This window comes from Astyanax mexicanus, chromosome 17 (assembly GCF_023375975.1).
Source record: "Astyanax mexicanus isolate ESR-SI-001 chromosome 17, AstMex3_surface, whole genome shotgun sequence".
Taxonomy (NCBI): Eukaryota; Metazoa; Chordata; class Actinopteri; order Characiformes; family Acestrorhamphidae; genus Astyanax; species Astyanax mexicanus.
This window is the reverse complement of record NC_064424.1, coordinates 42,954,117-42,978,306: the sequence shown is the minus strand read 5'-3', so window position 1 is coordinate 42,978,306 and position 24,190 is coordinate 42,954,117. Positions and strand designations below refer to the sequence as shown.

Genomic DNA, 24,190 nt, shown 5'->3' with positions numbered 1-24,190 from the left:
TCCAACTGGCTCATAAAAGCATATGATTCCTGACACCAAACTTTTTCAGCTTAATTTATTTTTATAAATTGTTTTTCTTTTTCCTTTGTATTTTCTTGCTGACTCAATTGACGAAACGTATTTTTGCTTCTTATTTAAACTTAACGAAGTGTTTTTTTAACAGTGCATGAAAGATAAATTAGCTAAACTTGATTATTACACAACTTTTGGGCCTAGGAGTTTGAGTTGGTCGCAAAATCCCAAATTTTATTGCAGTAAGTCGCCTGGAAATTTTGAGTTTTCTCTGCACCCAGATATGGTAGTATTCTCTCTCTCTCTTTAAGATTAGTAAGATAATAAGATAATAATTAGCCTAGCATTCAAGTTGTTAATCATTCATGCTAAAAGCACTTGGGCAGCTTAAAAAGAGAGGAACATTTATCTAATCCTGCTCAAAAAGAGGAGGGGTAATGCCAGCTCACTGGCAAAAGCTGGGCACCCATCCTCAGTTCTGAGAAAGCGAGAAAGACAGAGAATGGGACAAAATGTGCAGCCAAAAGAAGTCAAAAGATACAGAACATCCCGGCTTTCTGGAGGAAAGCTAAAACCTAGAAAAGATTGTATGGTTCTGTTCTGACTAAGGAATACTTTATTCTGAATTTGTGTTTTTCCGTGATGGAGTCCTACAAAGAGGAAGTGCCAGAGTATCCAAGAGATGCCTCGATTTATAACCGGACGGATGGGAACCGGCTGTACACAAAGCTCCTGATAGCACAATAAAGTAGACTTTATCTCAGCAGGCTTTGCTTTGTTTGAGCAGAGAGAGAGACTAAGCTAAGTCATGTGTTTGAATAGTAAGCACAGGTAGTTTAGGCCATTACTGAGGGCCCATAAATTATTAGCCAGTCATGCTACACCTGGGGCAGCATATTCTCTGAGTCAGTCAGTAGAATGAAAGCGATGGTGCAGGATTTGTCAGGAAGGCGTACTTAGCCAACATGCAATCATGTAAACCTAAAAAAATACAGAATATACAAAATACACAGAATACAGCATTTCTGAGTGGAGAAGGGACTAAATATTTTGCAGGAGTTACCATCCCTGCTAAGTCTAACTTCGCGGGAGTTCTTCTTCTGGCCACGTCACGCGTCTTTACGTACTTTACGTCACACGTACAGCCTCTAAAAGAGGATCCGGCTCAGTTTTACTGAAAGCGAGCAGCTGTTAAAACAATGGAGACTTCAGAAGGGGAAACTCAGAGCTCAGAAACTCATTCACCCAGAGTAAAAGCATGCTCTCTCTCTCTCTCTCTCTCTCTCTCTCTCTCTCTTTCTCTGACTGAACATAACCTGGAATCACATTCATCTTCTCTGAAAGGAAATCCCAAAGCTGACGGACACTGGCATTAACATCTGGTGTAAAATAACACATCATTTTAGAAAAAGAACATCATACTAAAAGTGAAACATGACAGGTGGTGGTAGTCTGATGATCTGTGTGTGCTTTGCTGATACGTGACCATGAAATAGAAACCCTTCCCATGGAGAGTAGAAACAGTTTTGATGCTTTAGTGAGAATCTACAATGTAAATAATCATGAAAATAAAGAAAACGCATTGAATGAGAAGATGTGTCCAAATAATGCATGTGTCACCCAGTCTTAAAGTTTTTTAGACAAACTGTTAGAATTTCTGGATCTCAGAAAGTTGTGGGAGAACAGAGGTGTGCTGTTCATCGAAGGTAAGAACTTTTTATCATGTTTTACTACAACAAAAATCTATTTTACAGAGTTCTTATTTAATTGTATCAGTGTGCACTGCTTTTATCACACATGATCACAGAACAAGCAGTCTTTCTAGAAACGTGTGAGAGGAGATGGGAGAGTAGATTGGAAATGGGAGGAGTCTAGGATGGGACACAGCCAATAGAGAGTAAGCAGTGACCGTTGTCATAGCAAAGCCCCTCCTTTTCAGACCGGTTGTGCAGGAGGAGCTCTGCTGTTGGGCAGTGTGTGTGTGTGTGTAAGGGTGTGTGAGAGTGTGTGAGAGTACAGGAGCTGAGCTGTGGAGCTCCGGCGGGGTTTCAGTGCGGATGAACCGGGGCTGATTACTCTCTCAGCGGGGTAAATGCAGCTCTGCACCTGAGAGGAGAGGAGATCATAGAGGGGGCAGGTAAGACCCTCCTGTACAGATACTGATGCTGTACTATACTATACTGTATACTGTTTTATAATTCTGCTGTTTATTTGGTCATTATTGGGTTATATAATCTGTCTATGATCCTTGGCCTTGACTTATACTCTATATTTTATACTATGTCTTATAATAAGACTGTATATTAATAATGTACTAGCCCAGCATAAGGCAACATATAAGTTTGTCTTATTCTACTTGTTCATATTGTAATGCACTATGCTGTTTTAAAAATATATATATATATATATACGTATATATATTTTTTTTTATTATTTTTTTTTTTTACAATAATATTATTTACAGTAAATATTGTAATATTTTACACTACCTTTATTATAATACTTACTTTCTTAACAATATTGTATATTGTCTATGGAATAACACTATAAACAACCTACAATATATAATAATATTCTATGCTGCCTATATAATATTTTGTGCTGTCTGTATAAAACTTGTGTATGCCTGCATAATAATTATCTTTTATAATAATACCTTATACTGCATATAAGCCCTGTACCTGAAAAAATAAAAAACAAATTGGGCCTATGAAATAATATATGCTGAAATATATACTGCTAAAATATATACTGCCTGAATAATATTCTGTACTTAATATTCATACCAATCGATACTTCCTTTATAATAATATTCTATATTGTCTATATATAGAATCAATATATCTATATTATAAAATAATACACTCCACTACCTATATAATAGTACTTGGTTCTATAGTTTATATAATATATATAATATAATATAATACTGTGTTCCACCTATAAAATAATACTCTCCACTGCCTGTATAAGAATACTATATACAGTCTTTACAAAATATCATATACTCTATGTATTATAACATTCTATACTGCCTTTATAACAATATAATATACTATCTATATAACAATATTTTATATCGCCTATATAAGGACCTTATATACTGTCTACATAACAATATTCTATACTGTCTATATGATAATATTCTATACTGTCTATATGATCATATTCTATACTGTCTATATAACTATTCTATACTGTCTACATAATACTCTATATTGGCATAATAATGTTGAACTGAAATGAACTGACACTGTATGAAAAAAATTGCAGTGTGCATATTTTCCCCAGGTACATTTAATCAGATATAGATGACTTGAGTTCTGGTTAAACAACATGTTTTTTAAACAGCACAGTGTAACTGCAGTGTGACTGTTGCTGTATTTGCATAATTATTAGAAAGTATCTTCCTCTACAAGTGTGATTCATGGAAAGCTGGGCGCTAACCAGGACCGGATATTGCTGGGTATAATTATAGGAAAATTCAATAGAGGACCAGCAGCGGAGAGATGAGAGTAGATGGGTGTAAGATGAAGAATAGGCCCTGGGTGTTGCGGTGTAATGTAAATGTTTGTTTCGCTGTGGTGTGTGTTTATACAGTTATATGTGGTTATATAGCCGCAGAAACCCTGATATAGACGCTTACCTGAGAGTTGGCCTCTCTGTTAAGTAATGCTGTTCAGCCGGCTTTACTGTCGTCTATGTTTGTCCAAACAGATCTGGGTGAGATAAATGTGAACTCTGCAGGTTAATTAGACTTTAATAACTGCGTGCATGTGCCTTACTTATTGTTTTGGATAACAAAACATGTAAATGTGCCTTTTGACCCTCAGAAATTTCTGAGAAATAGTTTATGATACTTAATAAACTTCAGACTACACAGAAAATAAAAAACTTTTTATTATCACTTGCATGCATGCGTCCACCCTGTCATAACAAGATGCACAACAGGGTGGACAATTTTAGTGAAAAGGGGGCAATTAATAAAAACATGATTAAGCTAGAAGTTGCAAACATGTTGACTTTTGTTATGGAAACTGTTTTGTTCTGTTTCAGAGATACATTTAGTTTTTTTTATATTTTTTAATTACTGTGATATTTTAGGGTATTTTTGTAATAACAATATTTTTGGCGATATGACAAACCATTTAATACAAAAAAATTAGAATACACTACTGCAACAGAATATTACATTTTATTTGGTAATATTATTGCATACAATATTATTTGGCACACCCCTAATTGGGATCTGATGATGATGATGATGATGATGATGATACAATAACTCAACACTACAAACATTGTCAGCAAAAATAATGACTGAAGATGCACAGACAGAAGCATACTGCTTATAATTATGCCTGTCCTTCATAAAAAAAATAATATCCCTTTTAACATTCTTACAGTATTAAAAGATCAAAAGAAGAGAAAAGAAGAAAAAGAAGAAATATCTATATACTGTATATTTACACTTGTAACCTTCAAAAATTGCCCTACATACCATTTGTTAAAAGTCGAAAGTGAACTACACACATTCAGCATTTATTGCTGTTTTATATGCAGAACCCCACACTTCCAAACAGTATGATATATATACGAAAGTGTACGCGAACAATACATTATATGCAGAGTCTTACAATTAACCCTTGTGTGGTGTTCGGGGTCTGTGGGACCCGTTTTCATTTTTCATCAAATGATACTAAAAATATATTTTTTCTAACTCAAACTCTTTGGCATTGGCTCATTTTTTGTGAAAAACATATATCAAAACACATTTTTAATAAACACACACTTTACACCCCCCCTCAACACACACACATTTATATTACGTACAGTATGTTTGGCCAAGGGCTAATAAACATTGCTTCATTTGTAAATTTGAAACTAAACAAATTTTCTACTCATATCTTGAGTTTAATTCCTTTTCTTTTACATTTTATTAAAAAACTAATAAAAAAAGTGTAGCACTTTTTGAAAGAAATGCAACATAAGAAAGGTAAAGGGCAAATATTAACCATGTAAGCTGTTTATATTGCTTGCAATTTAGGTGAAGCAAGCATGTGTAAAGCATTTTAATGTAAAATTGCTTAATTTGGCTGAATTAAATACAAGTAACAAAATAAACGAGTAACAAAAATATGAACACCACACAAGGGTTAAATATATTTCTAAACTTACACAGGATTGCTGTGACTTTTACGAGCTTATGATTTTCACCAGATTGTTACAGAAGTCAATGATTCAAAAACTCATGAAACTAATAATGCACTCAACAATGCACTAGTATATCCAGGACTAAAATAAAAAATAAATGGTACTAGACAGATATAATCTCCCTCTAGTACATATTATTTATGGGAAATTAGAACAGTGTGATTTCTTCTTCTTTTTACTATAAACAGCAAAACCCAGTTGAACCCAGATTAACCATATGACCCTTAAAATAATATCACCATTATTCAAGGTATTTTTGCGATAATGATATTCAAACATATTATTGGCAATATTATTTTGTCCAATTAAAAATGGCACATCAATGCTGCTGACACAAACACGTCATGTTATTAAATGATAAATGCTTATAAAAGAGTTTTAACTCTTACAGAGTAAGAGAGGAATTTAAGGACAGAGTTAAGGGTCATCCGGGTTAATGTGTATTTTCTTTAAGGTATGTTAGTTAGTGATATTTTGCACTTTGTGGAAGAACATGGTGAAATGCAGTACATTTGTGTGTCACGTCCAATAGAAAACTTGAGGTTAAAGGTTAAGGAAAAGTCTTCAGGTCAATGTGTATAAGTAATGCTCTTAAACTGCACTTAAACGTAAAGAAGAGAAGAAGAGCCCACCAGAGAAGAGCTTTACTGTCTAATTATATCGGCGCGCAGGAAAGTGCTGATATGGTGGCGGATTATGTAATGAGCTTTTCCAGCCGTAATCCTGCGTGTGACTCGGCCTGGGCTTGGCTGAAGTTGCGTCAGGTGCTTGGCAGCGTGAATGAAAATGAGCTACTTACTTACACTGGCCTGCTTCATTGTGGCATTCTTTATTACATGAATTTATACATAACTCAAATTAAAAATTCATGATATTGAGAAAAAATGGAAAAATATATATATATGTATATGATATTGCCAAAAGTATTTGCTCACTAATCCAAGTATTGTATTGAATTCAGGTGTTCCAATCATTTTAATTTCCACAGGTGTATAGAATTGAGCACCTAGGCATGCAGACTGCTTTTATAAAAATTTTAAGTAAATAAATATGTCGCTCTCAGGAGCTCAGAGAAATCAAGTGTGGTACTATGATATACTGATGCATCTCAAATAATTAGAATATTTTTAAAAAGTTCATTTATTTCAGTAACTCAGTTTAAAATGTGAAACTCTTATATTACATAGATGATTTACACACAGAATAATCTATTTTAAAAGTGTTTATTTATTTTATTATTAATGATTATGGCTTACGGTCAATGAAATCCCAAAAATCAGTGTCTCAGAAAATCTGAATATTATATAAGCCAATTGGTACTTCTGGCAGTGTGGGCAGTGTGTCAATTCCTGCTGGGAAATGAAATCTGCATCTTTATAAAAGTTGTCAGTAGCAGAGAGAAGCATGAAGTGCTGTAAGATTTTGTGGGAAAACAAAACTGCACTGACTTTAGACTTGATAATAAAACACAGTGGATCAACACCAGCAGATGACAGACATGTCTCTCCAAACCATCACTGATCATCAGTAAATTTTACATTTAATTAATAAATCAAGGGAGCAGAGTCTGGAGGAAGAGTGGAGAGACACACAGTCCAAACTGCTTGAGGTCTAGTGTGAAGTTTCCACCAATCAGTGATGGTCAACAATTAAACATATAATAATATATACATATAATATAGCACTCTGTATATCCAATATTGGAGTGAAATAAATGAGATTAGTTTAGATTATTATTGGATGTGGTTCACTCTCAGCACAGCAGTGACTCTGCCATCGTAATACAGTATGTATGTGGCCAGCATATGTTTGTCCAGTACTGTAAAAATTTGCATAATGCAAATTCATAACACATTTAAATCAAACAAGGTCAATTCAGGTCAATCGAAGCACCATTTACCATTGTAGCATCAGTTTTCTGGAAGCATTACAGCATTGCAATGTCTAACAGCTGTTCTTTTAATGACTTATGAAGAAGTCCAGTTTATAAGAATAAGGAGTGTCTACATGTAAACATGCACATACAGTATTAATACAGATTCTTGGGAAACGCCCAGTCATGGAAAAATATGTTACCTGTCAACAGGAACACACAGATGTTGATGCATGGGCAGCAAGGGTTAACGGCTCACTGCTCACTTAACCAACAAAAAAGCTTGTTTCCACAGACCTTCAGTAGAAGTTTATAGAGAGTTTTTGTAAATCTTCTACCAATGTAGGCACCAATAGACATTTTATTATCAAGTATCATTAGTTTGTCTATCAGAAGATCTATAAACTTTATATCAAAAAATCGACAGACTTCTTGTGATGATCTCAGGCCCCTGAGCACATCACCATCTACCAAGAGCCCCATGTACATTTTATTAAGCACATTATGAGCACACATTAACACAGTACTAACCTGGATCCTGTGAAAATGGTGGCGCGCGAGCCACCCGGGTCCTTAAGGTCTGGGTAGAGACCAAGGGGTGTCCTCAGGATACCTGTGAAAAAGAAAACATAGATAATAATGCATTAACATTGTAAAATTATTATCAGTACTTACATTAATTAACTATATGATAAAATAATCTACCAAGGTCTATAGAAGCATCTGTGTACTTTTTATAAATGATCTATGGACTTTCTACTAAGGTTCCTATAGATTTTCTATAGTTTCAATAGTTTACTCTATGTTAAAGTATCTATAACTCTAAACTTCGTTCAGATGATCTATAGATCTAGTCTAGGCCTATTTAAAGATTCTCTATCCAAGTATTGAAGTATCTACAGACTATTAAAGTACCAATAGGGCCCTATTTTAGCAATCTATAGGCAAGCCATTAACCATGCATCGTCCAACTGGATTTAGGGCTTGTCAGTCATTTTTTAGCGTTTTTATTGGTCCTGTCATCATGGAAGTTGTCCAAAAAGAGAAGAGTTAAGATGTATATTTTGGAGTGATGATAGCAATGTACTATATTCTATTAATTGTCTAGAACTAACTTTTATTAGTCTCTTCATGTTGTTTAATAAGTAGAAGAACTGTAAAGTGCCCTCTCTCAGTTGGCGAGGGTTCAGCAGTGTTAAGACTGGAGAAAAGCTCTGACAGTTACCTCAGTGAGATTAGTGGGAAATAGAGCAGCTACTTCAGCTCTCATTAAGCTCGACTCCTCCATGGAAGTCTTTAGCAATGGGAAAGTTGTAAGACTGCCGTCTTTTTATTAGTTGCATCTTTAAACTTTAAATCTTTGGTTGGACAGATAATAAAAACTAGGCAGTTTCATTGGTTTCAGTGACCGGTGGCTTGTTAAAGTGTGACAATGAAGTAAATCCACGTAACAAGACTTCCTGGAAACTTGTGTGGGTGTATGATGGCGAGGTTTAGAGCATAACTTTTAGAAGACTGTAAACTTGTGGAGAATCTGGTGAGTCAAGAAGCTTCTTTGTATTGTGTACAGAAATAAACAACCTGTGTATTCAGACTGAGGGGAAATGTGCAGTACTGCGAGGACTGTTCATACTGTGAAGATAGTTAAGCACCATAATGTTGTTCTGTGTGTGTGTGTGTGTGTGTGTGTTGTATGTGTGTGTTGTATTTTGCCAATATAGAGGCTTTTGATGTTTGTCTAGGTTGAATTCAGATTGAAGCCAGTGGCGCACCTGTGTTTTGCATTGCCAAGATAGCAATACACCATCTTTATAGATATATTTGTACTGTTAAGCATGTGGATGTGTGTGAATATATATGGTGCTGTTGTTGTAGTTCTTATGGGTGGACAATATGGCCCTAAAATAATATCACATCTAGATTTCAGAGTTTTTGTGCGATAACGATATTCTCTGTGATATGACAAAAAAATTTAAATATTTGAGTCATTTCAAGAATATACTACTGCAAAAAAATAAATGTTAAAATTTTATATAGCATAAATGTTTCAAACATTCAGTAGAAACAAACTAAAATAATCTGCAAACATTTGTCTACTTTGTAAACAGTAACTTAATTTTGTAACAGTAACTTAAGTGGCTTGAGACAATTACCATAATATACTCTGTAAAAGGTGGGAGTTGGCAAAAGTGTCTCAAAGCAAAGGGCCAATTGCTGTATTTTGTGTAGAAAATGGGGGTGTTGCCACCATCATTTTGAGCTGATTGCCATATCATGCTCAGCTCACTGGGTGTTGGCACAAGAGTCTCCCATATTATATGGGGAATTCCCAAAAATATTATCAACAATTGACGTGAAAAAAAAAATAGCTCAGACCAGTTGTTGAATTATACTTGGTAAAAGGGGGTTGTAGGCAGAAGTGGCTTGAGCCGATTGCCATAGTATACTCAGCAAATGGAGTGTTTGCTCAAGCATCTTGGATCAATTGGTATATAACACTTGGCAAAATTAGGGTATTGGGAAAGTGGCTTGAGCCGATTGCCATATTATACTCGGCAAACGGGGTGGCTTGGAACGGTTGCCATATTATACTCGATTAATTGCCATAATATGCTGAGCAAATAGGGTGTTGGCACAAGCAGCTTAGACCAATTGTTGTATAACACTTTGCAAAGTAAGGTATTGGCACAATTGGCTTGGGCCAATTGTCATATTATACTCTGCAAACAGGGTGTTGACACAAATGGCTCAGATTGGTTGCTTTATTATACTTGGTCAAAGAGGGGTGTTGGCAGTAATGGCTCGGGCCAATTGCCATACTATGCTCAGCAACTGGGGTCTTGGCACAAGAGGATCAGGCCAATTCCCTTATTATACTCGTCAAAAGAAGGGCTAATTGCCATATTATACTCAGCAACTGGGGTATTATCACCCCACTCCCTTAATTCCCTTATTACACTCAGCAAAAGTTGGCAAAAGTGGCTTGGGCCAACTTCCATACTATACTCAGCCACTGGCTCGGACCAGTTGCCATATTATACTTGGCAAACGGCGAGTTGGCACAAGCAACAGGGGCCAATTGCCATATAAGGCTTGGCATAAGTGGGGTATTGGTACAAGTGGCTCAGGCCAATTGGCATATTGTTCTCAGAAGCAGAAGCTGCTTGGGCTAATTGCTATACTCATCATACTTGGCCTTATTATACTTGGCAAAAGAAGGGCTAATTGCCATACTATACTCAGCAACTGGCGTGTTATCACATGCAGCCCTCAGCCCAGGTGTGAGCTGAGCATTTGGTCCAGAATTGAACCAAAGTCAGGGCAATGCAGTTCAGTCTCAGTGTTCGATATTTGACCCAGAAATGGCTGAGTTTTGATATTCATGTACTGATCTGCTGTTAAACACGCACTCACACACACACACACACACACACATACAGAAACCAGTATCCATAACAGTAATGACTCTGGTAATCCCAGTGTGTATTTAGTAAGATTAAACACAATCTGAGCACCATCAACCTCGTCACACTCACCACTGTTACAGCTGTGTGCAGGAACACGCTGTAATGACGGTAAATGAAGTCGCAGGCTGATAGAGAGGGATTTATGGCGTGTTTACCCACTGCCCTTTAATCTCGTCACTGCTAGTCTTTCTACTGGACTCACTAGAACAAATGAGGGACTGTGAGTGTGTGTTTTACTAAGTGTGTAGGTGTGTGTGTGTGTGTGAGGACTGAAAATAGAAAGTGACATTAAGCTGTCAGCATATACGTTGTTTTTTAATCTAGTTTGTAGTGTAGAAAGTATGTTATGGCATCACACAGCTTCTTATATTTAGTAAAACTGTGTTTTAGTTATCTGTACATGAGCTGTCAACCGTGCAGCTTAATTTAGGGTGTGTCAGTGTGTCTTTGCTATCATAACGATGGGAAAAGTACACTTTGCCTGACTTGAAACTTGCAAAAGGCATGTACTCATTCTCTTAATTAATTATGGGTGTGTTTTTGGGTGCAGCGTGAAATAAACCAATCAGCCTGTCACTTGTCATTCCATTCAACTGACCTTCTCATTCACGCTGTGAGGGTGCATGAGCAGATCGCTTACGGGAACAGCAACATTATTTTACTTAGTATTCAGCTTACTTCTGATGTAAAAGTTGGGTTTGTGCACTGCTGTGTGTCCTTTTGTGTGTAACAAGTGTTGAATGTTGCCAATATAGCAATGAACAGCTGGCTTTTGATGTTTGTCTAGGTTGAATTCAGCCAGTGGCGCACCTGTGTTTTGCATTGCCAAGATAGCAATATGCCATCTTTATAGATATATTTGTACTGGTAAGCAAGTGGAAGAGAGCTGCTTGCTATTAAAAAATAGCGATAGGGCCAAATGGCACTGTTTGTTTTTGTATATTTTACAAAGAAAAAAAAAAGAAAAAACTAAAAGGAAAAAAAATATATGGAGATTGTTTTTTTACAGTATCACCAACAGTGGTAGTATTACATTTATACACTGCAAAAAAAACTAAATCTTAGCAATTGAAATGAATGCATTTTAAGGCAATACATGTTATTTTTTATAAATTATTTAAATATATTTAATATATTATTTTTTCATAATAAGCACTATAAGTGTAAGATTATTTTGCTTATTTTAGGAATAATTATATTATTAGAATTAGACTTGCCTAGTAATGCCACCTTGTTCTAACTAGTTTGATTTTAAAATAAGCACAAAAAGGTCACTGATTTTACTGATTTTTATTGTTTTGTAAGCATGTTTCTGCTTAATATGAGCTTAAAATGTACATTTATTTTATCTAGTTTTGGTTTTTGGTTTTTGGTTGATTTTTTGCAGTGTAACCCCTATCTATTAAGTGGGTAAAAAATGTTTTATGAAAAAATTCATCTTTAAGTGACTTTACAGTGACGCATCATTACTATAACATTATTCAAACATTATTTGCATTGTACCCTGTGTTAAACAATACCTGAGCTTTTGAAGAAACGTGTCTGAAGCCGCCCTCACTGAACATCCTCTCATATATAAACACACCTGGCTCTCTGTTCTAGTACTGAATACTGTTTCCACCCACTCACACTGAGAGATGTTACAAAACCACTTCCTTTCTTCAAGCCTCTGCTTCTCTTAATCATCTACAGGGAATAAAGAGTCCACTTAGTCTACTAAATATCATATAAAGCTCATTAATAAAAATATATGTAGGGTTTGTATTAACCCTTGTGTTGTGTTCGGGTCTGTGGGACCCGTTTTCATTTTTCATCAAATGATACTAAAAAATATTTTTTCTAACTCAAACTCATGGGCATTGGCTCATTTTTTGTGAAAAGCATATATCAAAACACATTTTCGATAAACACACACTGTACACCCCCCCCCCCCCCCCCCACACAGACATTTATATTACATACAGTATGTTTGGCCAAGGGCTAATAAACATTGCTTCATTTGTAAATTTGAAACTAAACAAATTTTCTACTCATATCTTGAGTTTAATTCATTTTCTTTTACATTTTATTAAAAAACGTATAAAAAAAGTGTAGCACTTTTTGAAAGAAATGCAACATAAGAAAGGTAAAGGGAAAATATTAACCATGTAAGCTGTTTTTTATATTGCTTGCAATTTAGGTGAAGCAAGCATGTGTAAAGCATTTTAATGTAAAATTGCTTAATTTGGCTGAATTAAATACAAATAACAAAGTAAATGAGTAACAAAATATGAACACCACACAAGGGTTAAACTTTACTCATAAATCTGTGTACCTTATTGGGTGGTTTAGTGGTTAGAACGTCCGTCTCCCAGCACTGGGGTCTTGGGTATTTGTTGAAAGCACCTTTCACCTAAAAGCAATGTGAGTGTAGATTCAGACCCCAACCATTTAAAACCTTTAAATGTTAAATAAAGGTTATTTATTTATTTATTAAAAAAATGTAATTTATTCAATTCCTTGCTATCAAGGTCTGGCGATAACTGTGACTTTTAAGCGTTTATACACTCGATGATAATTCAGTTTGAGAAGTTTCAATTACACCTTTTTGTATCCCTCCCCTGAACAACTATGTTGAACAATCTTTGTTTTTAGATCATTTGAGAGTTGTTTTGATGAGCCCATGATGCCTCTCTTCAGAGGAGATTCAAATAGGAGAACAACCTGCAATTGGCCACCTTAAATACCTTTTCTCGTGATTGGATACACCTGGCTATGAAGTTCAAAGCTCAATGAGGTTACCAAACCAATTTTGTGCTTCAGTAAGTCAGTAAAAAGTAGTTAGGAGTATTCAAATCAATAAAATGATAAGGGTGCCCATACTTTTGCACCAGTCAAATTTTGGTTTAATGCATATTGCACATTTTCTGTTAGTACAATAAACCTCATTTCAATCCTGAAATATTACTGTGTCCATCAGTTATTAGATATATCAAACTGAAATGGCTGCTGCAAACACCCAAATATTTAGAACTAAAAATGATTAAGATTAATTAATTAAAACTCATCCACACACACATTAGTAAGAAGCGACAGCCAATCACGCACATCACACTTTCAGCCAACCATCCACCTGGAGAAACTCATTTACCATTGACAGCAATGATTTTAATGATCAGAGCCACTAGTGTATCTTTTATCTGGTATTCTTGCACAGCCAACCCACTGCAGCATGTCTGTGTGTGTGTGTCTGTGTGTGTGTGTGTGTACGTGTGTGTGTGAGAGAGGTGTGAATTTGAGTATAGTGTTACAGCAGGAGGTGACAGAACTGAAAGCTGATCACTGTAGACTCACCTGCACAGGAGCTGTACCTGGAGGCGGGTGGTGGGGGGCGGGGTTTAGAGCCGTTGCATTATTGAGGCCGCGGGTGAGCAGCTTAATTATGAGTTAGTGTCTGAAGCAGCCAGAAGGCACAGCGACCGTGTCAGATAGCGCACACAGTGTGAATTAGTGATAGGCTGAGTTTCTGTAAGCATTCATACAGTTACACACTTACACTTACATTTAACTGTTACAGCCATTTAGAAACACCTCAAGTTCAGTGTTTTTTATTGTTATAGTATTCAAACTATTAAGAAAAACGTTTGGGGCCCTATTTTAGCATTGTATAGCGCACCGGTCAATTTCAGATTGTGCAGCTTAATTTAGGGTGTGTCGTGTGTCTTGAGGGTGCAAAAAAATATGCCTTGCGCAGCTTAAAACAAGCAAAAGGCATGTAATAATTCTCTAATTCTTAATTAAGCATGGATGTTTTTTAGGCATGACGTGAAATAAACCAATCAGTGTTTCAGTTGCCATTCTCTTTAAGAGCCAGGTGTGCTCTGACTTTGGCACATTGGTATCTTAACAGTGCGACATTTTTTTGCATCTCAGCAGAGGATTCTGACTTGTGTGTTCACACTGTGAATGTACTCCAGCAGCTCATTCAAGGAAACAGCAATATTATTCTATTCTTTATTGTGTTTATGGTTGAGTTAAAACTCAAGATTAACAAGCGGGAACACTGGGAGCACCTATAAGAATGGACTCTGACGATTGACTGTTGTCTAGGTTCATTTCAGTCAGTGGCGCACCTGTGTTTTTCCATCGCCAAAATACAAAATAGAACACACCAGAAATTTACCTGAACACACCTCACCTCCAGATCAACCATCAGTTATAGATATATTCTTAAACTCTGATGCTATTTCAACAGTGTGGGTGCAAGGCATGAAAAAAGACTGTTGTGAGGGTGTAAGATAGCAATGAACATCGCAATGCCCCTTTCACAGGATGTAAGACAAAGCCCTATATGTACAAATGTAACAAATGCATTTACAACGCATGCTTGTAGAGAAGTATTGCCAGTAGAATAGGACTTATTATTAACTTTTTGGAGAATTTGGGGTAATAAAGTAGGTGAATTGGTGATCATCTAACATCCTGACCTCATGAATGACCTTGTAACTGCTGAATACAATCAAATTCTTACAGCAATGCTCCAAAATCTAGTAAAATAGTTTTCTCAAGACAGTAGAACCTGTTACTAGAACAATGTGAGGATTATGTTTTTTTTTTATATCCTCGATTTTAGAAGAACTAATGACTAAACAGATGTCCCATTACTTTTGCCATTTAGTTTACATGCACAGTTCCACCGTATAAAAATATTTAGCTAAATAAATAAAGCAGAAGCCAGTCAGAGCTGGTAAACACGCTAATAGTCATGGTCATGTTAACACCTACAACAGAACTTTGACCCGTACCCAGAACAGCCAAACCAAATCCAGGAACGAGTCGGACAGGTCCGCCGCTCTCCAGTTATGTTCAGCTATGTTTATGTTAAACCATATTCCTGGAAAGACACCTCCAGGCTGATGTTATCTGAACTTCTCTGTCGTTATTTTCCAGAATGCGGGGAATACGAGCACTGTGATAATAACATAATGTAGAAGAGTCTTTACAGTCCGTTTACTGTAACTAATCACTGTAACTAATCATCTAAAGTTATGGAGTTTAAATATTCAGCAGGGAAAATTACAGCCTAAATACTTCAGTTGTTAAACAGTGAAAGGTTAACAGGATGGTTTCTGTTTAGCAAGACATGCAAAGAAATTCCAGCTCTGAATCTGTGGGTGTGGGTGTGGGTGAAGCTGTGGGAGATAAGAGGCCTGTGGCCACTTGTACTGAACATATTTTATATTCTTCTTAAAGTCCTTGTAAATCTACATCTGGGGTTTTTTTTAGTTGGCTTTAGTTTAATTTGGCTTCTCTGGTTCCCCCATGTAAATGTAAAAAAATGTACAAAATATTTATTTTGAATATCATCCTAAAGCTAATATACTATCTATACTGTATACCATCACTATCGCTCTTTCCATGGTGTAGAATGGGTGGGTCTAAAAGTGTGTCAGCAGAACCCTGACCAATCACAAGGCTAACATATTGTAACTCCGCCCATCTCTTTGAGTCTGAACAACCTGAACCAGCTAGCTTGTTGTCACTGTGTATTTATATGGGTGAGAGCAGGTGTGTTCAATATTCCGGTGATTGACTTCCTGGTGGTGCCGTGTGCAGTGACATAATTGTGAACGGTTGTGGTGCGTTCCAGGTAGTGTAGTCTGGAGATAGGAGATCACAGGTAGAGCTGACTGTGGGAAACTTTAAAAGTTGTGTAGTGTATCCAAGACTTATGGCAACACATCATGGATGGATGGATGGATGGATGGATGGATTGTCCCTGAGGGACATTCTAAAGTTTCAGTTGCATATATACACAAGATAGAAACACAGAAGTTACAAAAGAAATACAGAAAAAGATACACAAAAGTACAGTAAATTATAAAACTAGAGACCTTTGTGTTTGTGTAATGGAGGTAATGCAGTTAAACACAGTAAAACAACAATGTACACGAGTTGCAGTATATATTGAGAAGATGACTAAGGTTAGCCATATAGACAGTGCAAGTACACAGTTATATAATAATGTAGCAGTGCAAAATTGCAAAAATGCAAACAGTGGACAATAAATAAATAAGAAAATCTAATAGTGCAGAATTGGGTAAAATAGGGCATCTAGGAGGGTGTGTTTGCAGAGATGGGCATATTGGAGTGACCATAATGAAAAAGTGGAGGAGTTGGCCTGAGGGACAAAAGACTTTCTGAATCTGTCTGTGGAGCAGGACTGAGTCTGAATAAGCTCCTCTGCCTGGTGATCAAGCTGTGCAGAAAATGGTGAACATAATCATTTACATTCTATACTGCTAAAATGAAGCTATGATTAGACATGTTGAAAGCAAATGATTATTTTCCATATTATTTTTTATGATAACTGACAGCTGTGGAGTGGCTTTCATCGTTAATCCACGCACTGTTCTCTGGCCTTTTTTTTTTTTTCTAATGTGTTCAAGCCGGCATCTGTGAAGAGTGATTTTGTGTTATAATGGAGCTCATAGTGCGCTGGATTTCAATCCTCACCCTTACACACACACAGTGAGAGAGAGCCAGCATGAGTAAATGGATGGTCTTGAGGGAATACAGTTGATGACGATATCCTGAATGGACTCTGTGAAAGCATTTATGAGTGAGATGTTCCTAATGTGCAGACATGCTCCTTCATAAATCTTAAATTAAATCTGAGTCATCCAGAATCACTCACCAAAACCACAATGACTTTCTGTTGACTCAGAATATGAATGCCAATATTTCAAACAAGCTTTTTCCAATAATACCAAAGGCAGGTTGGAATTTTATATTTATTGTTGCATATCATTGAAACAGGTTTAGACCAGAAGTGTTAATAAAACATTGCAATAGTTTGTTTTATTTTAAAAACACATCAAGTATATCCTACATAGTAAATGAATACTGGAGTGATCCAGACTATGAAGAAACACATAAGGAATCATGTAGAAACTTAAAAGTGTTAAACAAACCAAAATACTATGTGAAGCATTTAGGTTCTCTTATTTGTGGTGCTGTTAACTTGTGGTTTCTGAGGCTGGTTACTGATGAACTTATCCTGTGCAAAAGAGGAAACTCTTGCTCTTCCTTTACTATGGCTGTCCTGATGAGAGACAGTTTCATCATAAGGATACTTTCAAAGTTCTTACATTTTTTTGGATTGACTGACCTTAAGTATTTTTCTTTCTTGCAAAAATATGAATTAGAACATTACTTAAATAGGGCTAATCACTGTATACCAACTTTTCCTTGAACTTTTATGTCCTCTATTGCTAATATACATCATTGTTTGTAGGTCGCATTGGATAAAAATATCCACTAAATGTTGTGTAATGTAATCAAAGGGCATCTCATGATATTTCACATCGTCTACGTTACTTAAGAGAATACTCAAGTAAGTACCAGGAATAATATATTTATTAGTTTTACAGAAGTTTTACAGAATTTGACAACCAATATTCTTTACCACGTGTATCCTATTCGTTTGATTATCGCCACCATGTGGAGGAATGAAGCAGCAACTTTCGTAAGTCAGATTGTGAGGTCTAAGAGAGTTTAGAGATTCTACCTTTCAATAATACCATCCATATTTGACACCACATATCGATAACGTATCGCAAACAAAATATCACAATAACTATGGAAATATCATAAATGATCTAAAGTCAGTTTTGGAATGGTTGATTTTGGAATGGAAAATAATGAAATAGTTTACAAATAAGCCAAAATATGTATGATACTTGAAATAAGGGACCGGGGAGTCCAAAAACAGATGCCCATCATTAGATCCAGTACAGAACTATATAAGCAATATTACCACAAACACCAGACATGTCCGCATCTGTGTAAAGTGAGAACCTGTGGAAATCTGATCCGGGACTAAAGATACTGCATAACTGTGGTTTGTGGTGCTTGTTGCTTTTACTAAACCAGTAATAAAGATTAATCATGCAGTTCTGTTTGCAGATTAATCATAAATACAACATACTGCAGTTCCCACAGTCATCAAACACCCTGCTGTTGAACTTCACTGTACAAACAAGCTCGTCTTTTCTTGACGTCAATCCGATAATGAATCTCAATCATGAGCTAACGAGAGCCGACAGCACGTCAAACAATACAGACGAGTCCAGATTAAAGACTCTTTATTACTGAACAGAACACTGCTGATTCAGAACTGCCCTGCATGTGTAAACATTTACAACAACAAAAACAAATACATTTAGTTTGCTTTTAAATTGATTAGTGATTGATTGATTAATAGTAAATGAATGTGCTTTTATTACACAACTTTTAATTCATAATATTATGCAATTTATAATTAGGTTATATAATTTAGTATTAGGCCACAATATATCAGACAAATAAGCTGTTTGACAGATAAAGTACAGACACATCTCAAACATAATGTTGCATGTTGAATCTTTCATCCTGTTTAAACTAAATTATGAACAGTAAATCAATTTTGTATATATAAATAACATTCTAAAATATTGTATTTACTTTTTGACTACATTGAATCTGTTATATGATATTTATAATATTAACATGTCAAAATGTACTGATTTACTGTATTGTTCATGTTTTCTTCTGTCCCACTCAGTCACTCAAGCTTACTTTTGATAATCATGTACCTTTACATTATTTAATGTTGAGAATTAAAAAATATACAAATGTATTTATTTATTTAGCCTAATTCACAAAAGCATCAGTATCTATCTGATGTTAAATATCAGATGTTAAATACTTTACCAGATCTAACCACGAACGCAGGCAGTGTGACATTCACTTAACTGTCCAGCAATTAAAAATAATTATATTTAAAAGGATTAAGTGCTACTAAATATTAAGAAAAAACAAAAAAACATATATATATAATAATATAAGAGATATAAATATAATATATATATAATAATATATAATATTTACAAATAAGAATTACAACTAACAATTTAAGACAAAGACGAACAGTAGAATAATAAAAAATATAGTAGAAGATGATAAAACAATATAAAATAAGAATTGAAATTAAGGATTATATTATTTGTAAAAAAAAAACTCAATGTAATTCAAATAAAATAAAATCAATGTTTTGAAATGACTTGTACTGTATATGGATGCTGTAAAAAAAACATTGCTTTTCCAAAAACATTTTTTTACTGTCAGCTGTTCTTTACATTGTGCTAAATGTCTTGATAAATGGACCAATAGAAGTGCTGTAAAATGCTTTCTGTTAGCATAGAATTTTATGGAAGGTTTAGGGTTTTTCTTGTGGATTTTTCTGTTGTTAAAAAGTTTTTTTATGTAGAAATAGAAGTTTTCTGTGGGACAGTGATGAGTGGGGATGTGTGGGGATGTGTAGAGATGTGTGGGGATGAATGATGCTGAATGAATGGTCGGTGTGCAGCAGTCAGAGCAGTTTTCAGCGTGGGAGGGAAAGGGACAGTAAGGAGAATAGCTTTGGTATCTTTAGCTCGGCTCGGATTTGTTTGGCAGATTGCGTTTTGTTTGCCACTGTTTGCCCTATTAAGCGGATTACTCCTCTCGAGGTTATGTAAGATAGCTATATGCAGCAGCAGCAGGCCAGGCCTCTAATGCCAATAATCAGACCTCTGCACCGGACTGGAAATCAAAGCACCAAGGCGGAGATAAAACCCTCAGGGCAGAGACACACTGGGGGCGAGAGCGGCCATTAGCCAACGCGCTAAAGCTAGGAACAGCTCTGTTGCATGTTTACTGTGTTACAGCTGAGATTACAGCACTGATCTGTCTGATTTGCTCAAATATAATGAGCTGATTGTGATCTGAGCTGTAGGCTCTCGTCCAAATGACTGTAATGAGACGAACTGATGAGGCTCCTCTAAGGTGCCCTGGCTATTTCACTTTTTCTGCGTGGCTTGAGGACACGAGACCACTTTTGCACTTTTGGCTGTTTATTAACCCTTGTGTGGTGTTCGGGGTCTGTGGGACCCGTTTTCATTTTTCATCAAATGATACTAAAAAAATATTTTTTCTAACTCAAACTCATTGGCATTGGCTCATTTTTTGTGAAAAATATATATCAAAACACACACTGTACACCCCCCCCCCTACACATTTATATTACATACAGTATGTTTGGGCAAGGGCTAATAAACATTGCTTCATTTGTAAATTTGAAACTAAACAAATTTTCTACTCATATCTTGAGTTTAATTCATTTTCTTTTACATTTTATTAAAAAACTAATAAAAGAAAGAGTAGCACTTTTTGAAAGAAATGTAACATAAGAAAGGTAAAGGGCAAATATTAACCATGTAAGCTGTTTATATTGCTTGCAATTTAGGTGAAGCAAGCATGTGTAAAGCATTTTAATGTAAAATTGCTTAATTTTGCTGAATTGAATACAAGTAACAAAGTAAACGAGTAACAAGAATATGAACACCACACAAGGGTTAAGTGAATGTGGAATTACAGCAACTAGTATCATGTCCCATGACTTTTGCCACAGCCCACTGAAGGACTGAGCTGTAATTAGAGCTTAGATTCTCTGCCCGAACCCGAACTCGGGTCAGGTCAGGCTCAAGAAACTTTGGATGTATTAAAAAAATATTTTAGACAACACATAATTACACACACAACTACTCACACACACACACACACAAACGAATGGCACCTGCCAGATGTCTCCCTATCAACCCCCGCAGTTCCTTTTAGCAGATTTACCACATTTACTCAACAGACTGAAAGAGAGAGATACAGAGAGAGAGAAATAGAGGGAGAGAGAGACTGAGAGAGAGAGAGAGAGAGAGAGAGAGAGAGAGAGAGAGACAGACAGACAGACTGAGAGAGAGAGAGAGAAATTAACCAAACATCTGTATCATACCAAAATGCCAGCTGATGTAAATGGGGGCTGGGTCCAGTTCGGCCGAGCTGATGATATAATCTCTTATGCAACCAAATACACAGCTGGGCCTTCTTTAGATTTTTAATCAGTGATCTCTCTCTTTCTCTCTCTCTTTCCCTCTCTCTCTGTTTATTTTCTCTCTATCTGTCTCTCTGTATTTATTACTCTGTATATCTTTCTTTATGTCTCTCTTTCTCTTTCTCTATTTCTGTATATCGATGCTATAAATAAAAAACAAGTATCTTATTTATTGCTCATTTTAAGTTTACTCTATAATAATTATCTCTGTCTCTCTCTCTCTCTCTCTCTCTCTCTCTCTCTCTCATCTCTCTTTCTTGTCTCTCGTTTCTCTCGTCTCTCTCTCTCTCTCTCGTTTCTCTTTCTTGTCTCTTTTTCTCGTATCTCTATCTCTTGCTCTCTTCTATTTCTCTCTCTCTCTCTTATTTCTCTTTCTTGTTTTTCTCTCTCTCATCTCTCTCTTATATTTCTATCTCTCGCTTTCTCCCATTTGTCTCTCTCTCATCTTCGTTTCTCTCTCTCTCTTTCTCTCTCGTTTCTCTCTCTCATCTCATGTTTTTCTTACCTTACTCTTTTGTTTCTCCCTCTCTCTACCTCTTTCTTTCTCTCCCCCCTTTCTCCCATTCTTTCTTTGTCTGTATATATTTCTTCATATCTCTTTATATTTTTCTCTCTCAACTGTTCCTTTCACTTCTTTTTGTCTTACGTCTCCCTAGTTATATCTTTCTTTGTATCTATCTCTTTATCACTTTAGTTCTGAGGTCATGAAGCTCTCACGAATTAGAGTAAATTAGATGGTTATTGGCTGGTGTAACTGCAACAGATCGAGCATTAGAAAAGATTATCCAGACAGACTGAAAATAATGAGCCACTTTAAAGGCTTTAAACCGAAGTGATGAGAGACAGTAAGCTCAGGATCTCCAGTCTCCTTCAGCAGCTCCGAGTGTAATTGTAGAACTGCACAGTGAGTCAGATGAGGGCGATGAGGGCAGACTGTAGCAATTAGACTGTAGCAATAGTGTGGTAAAAACACAGCGGGGTCAGATAAGAGAGGGTAAATAACCCCTTCATTTTCATATAGGCTAATAAAGCCTGTACAGCTACAGCTTACTGTAATAAACCTGTACACTGTTCTACACTGCAGTGTTACTAATCAACACTACTAATGTTAAATAAACTGACAGTAGTCTATGACCCAATCACATTTCTTTTTTTGGACCTCTACCCCTTGTTTTTGAGTGTATCTGAAATCCTCCCAATAAGAATTGGGACAAACCTTCAAACACCTGATACAGATATAGCTATAGATATAGAAGTGTAGCGCTAAAGTTCAGCAACCTATCTGCTGCTGATTAACTAGCTAATTTAGGGCTTTATCATATGTCTTAAAAAGGCTGACAGGTGGTGCAGCAATCAACTATTGTTGTCCTTAATTGTTCCTTAATTCCTCTGTGATTGGGGAGCTGAAATGATCTGTTATTAGATATTTAATTTCAACATTCCACCTTAAATTTTACAGACTTTGCCATCTGTTGCACGATTTAAGGTGGAACTGGATTATTAGAAGGCTAGCTAGCTACTGAGATGAACTACGAACTGTTTTTTATGCTTGTTTTGAAGAAAATGGCCGTAAACCATCAAAACTACAAATGAAATTATGGTTACATATTGTGTTTATCGTAACTTTTAAAAATGAAAATACTAAACTTTGTGGGTTTCTTTGGTTGCTTGACCCTCTGTTTTGAGTGTGCCTTTAAAAAAAATCTCTGTTTGAAGGGTCAAGGGGTGAAATGGGTTTGGGCTTATATATTCAACAGAGTTAGGGCCAGCTTTAATAACTAAAATATTTAAATCCATATTTAGCAGCAGAGAAAGGGTTTAGTTGTTCCTATAACTCATGTTATATCTTGTTACAATAGAAGACAACTACCAATTAGACAATTAGGGGAATAGCTACACACTAATGATAAGATAGATAGATAGATAGATAGATAGATAGATAGATAGATAGATAGATAGATAGATAGATATATAGATAGATAGATAGATAGATAGATAGATAGATAGATTGTAGTAACCATCATAGTGAACTGTATTTTTTATTAAAATCTGCATTGTTTTACTGAGCTGAGGCTCTGTGATATTATGTAAGAGATGTATGTAAGAGTCTGTACAGTCTGATATGAGGCTGTACAGCCAAACCCAAAGTTGTAAGCAGAGCAAAAGTTCAATCAGTTCGTTTAGATAAAGCACTTCATTCAAATCCTCATAATAAGCTTTGCCTGTTGACCCAGGGCAGCTTGAGAAACCGCATCACTGCCGCTGCCAAACGTCAGATTAATGATTGACCAATCACGAGTGCGCACTGAATGAATATCCAAATATCACAGATTTCACGGATCTTAGAGAAAGTCTAACTGAAAGAGGAAATGACTTGTTCCCCTGTCACAACAGTATTTACACTGTAGTCTGTTATAAACATGTAATAAATGCAGTGTGCTGTGTTTGTCCTTATATTTACACTTTTACAGATTCATCTGTCAGAAATTATACACATTTCTGTTTTTATACAGAATCAGTAGTATAATTTACCATACACACTGGATTTAGCAGTGTGCAGTCACTAAAGTTTCATTAGAGTTGAATTTATCAATGTTTAAATTCCCAAGACAAAAGTGGAAAGTTATGCTAATCCTAATTAAAGAGCTTTACTGCAAAAGCTCTGTTACTGAAATGTCC

The 24,190-nt window shown here is 35.9% G+C and overlaps 1 protein-coding gene across 1 annotated transcript in view; it reads left to right on the top strand.

Moving 5' to 3' along the window:
* Nucleotides 1-1,894: 1,894 nt before the first annotated feature.
* prlra (prolactin receptor a) overlaps nucleotides 1,895-24,190 on the top strand; it is a 36,952-nt gene continuing 14,656 nt past the window's right edge. The window contains exon 1 of the mRNA XM_022676531.2: nucleotides 1,895-2,149. The gene's annotated coding sequence lies outside the window, so the exon portion shown is untranslated. The remainder of the gene's footprint in view (nucleotides 2,150-24,190) is intronic.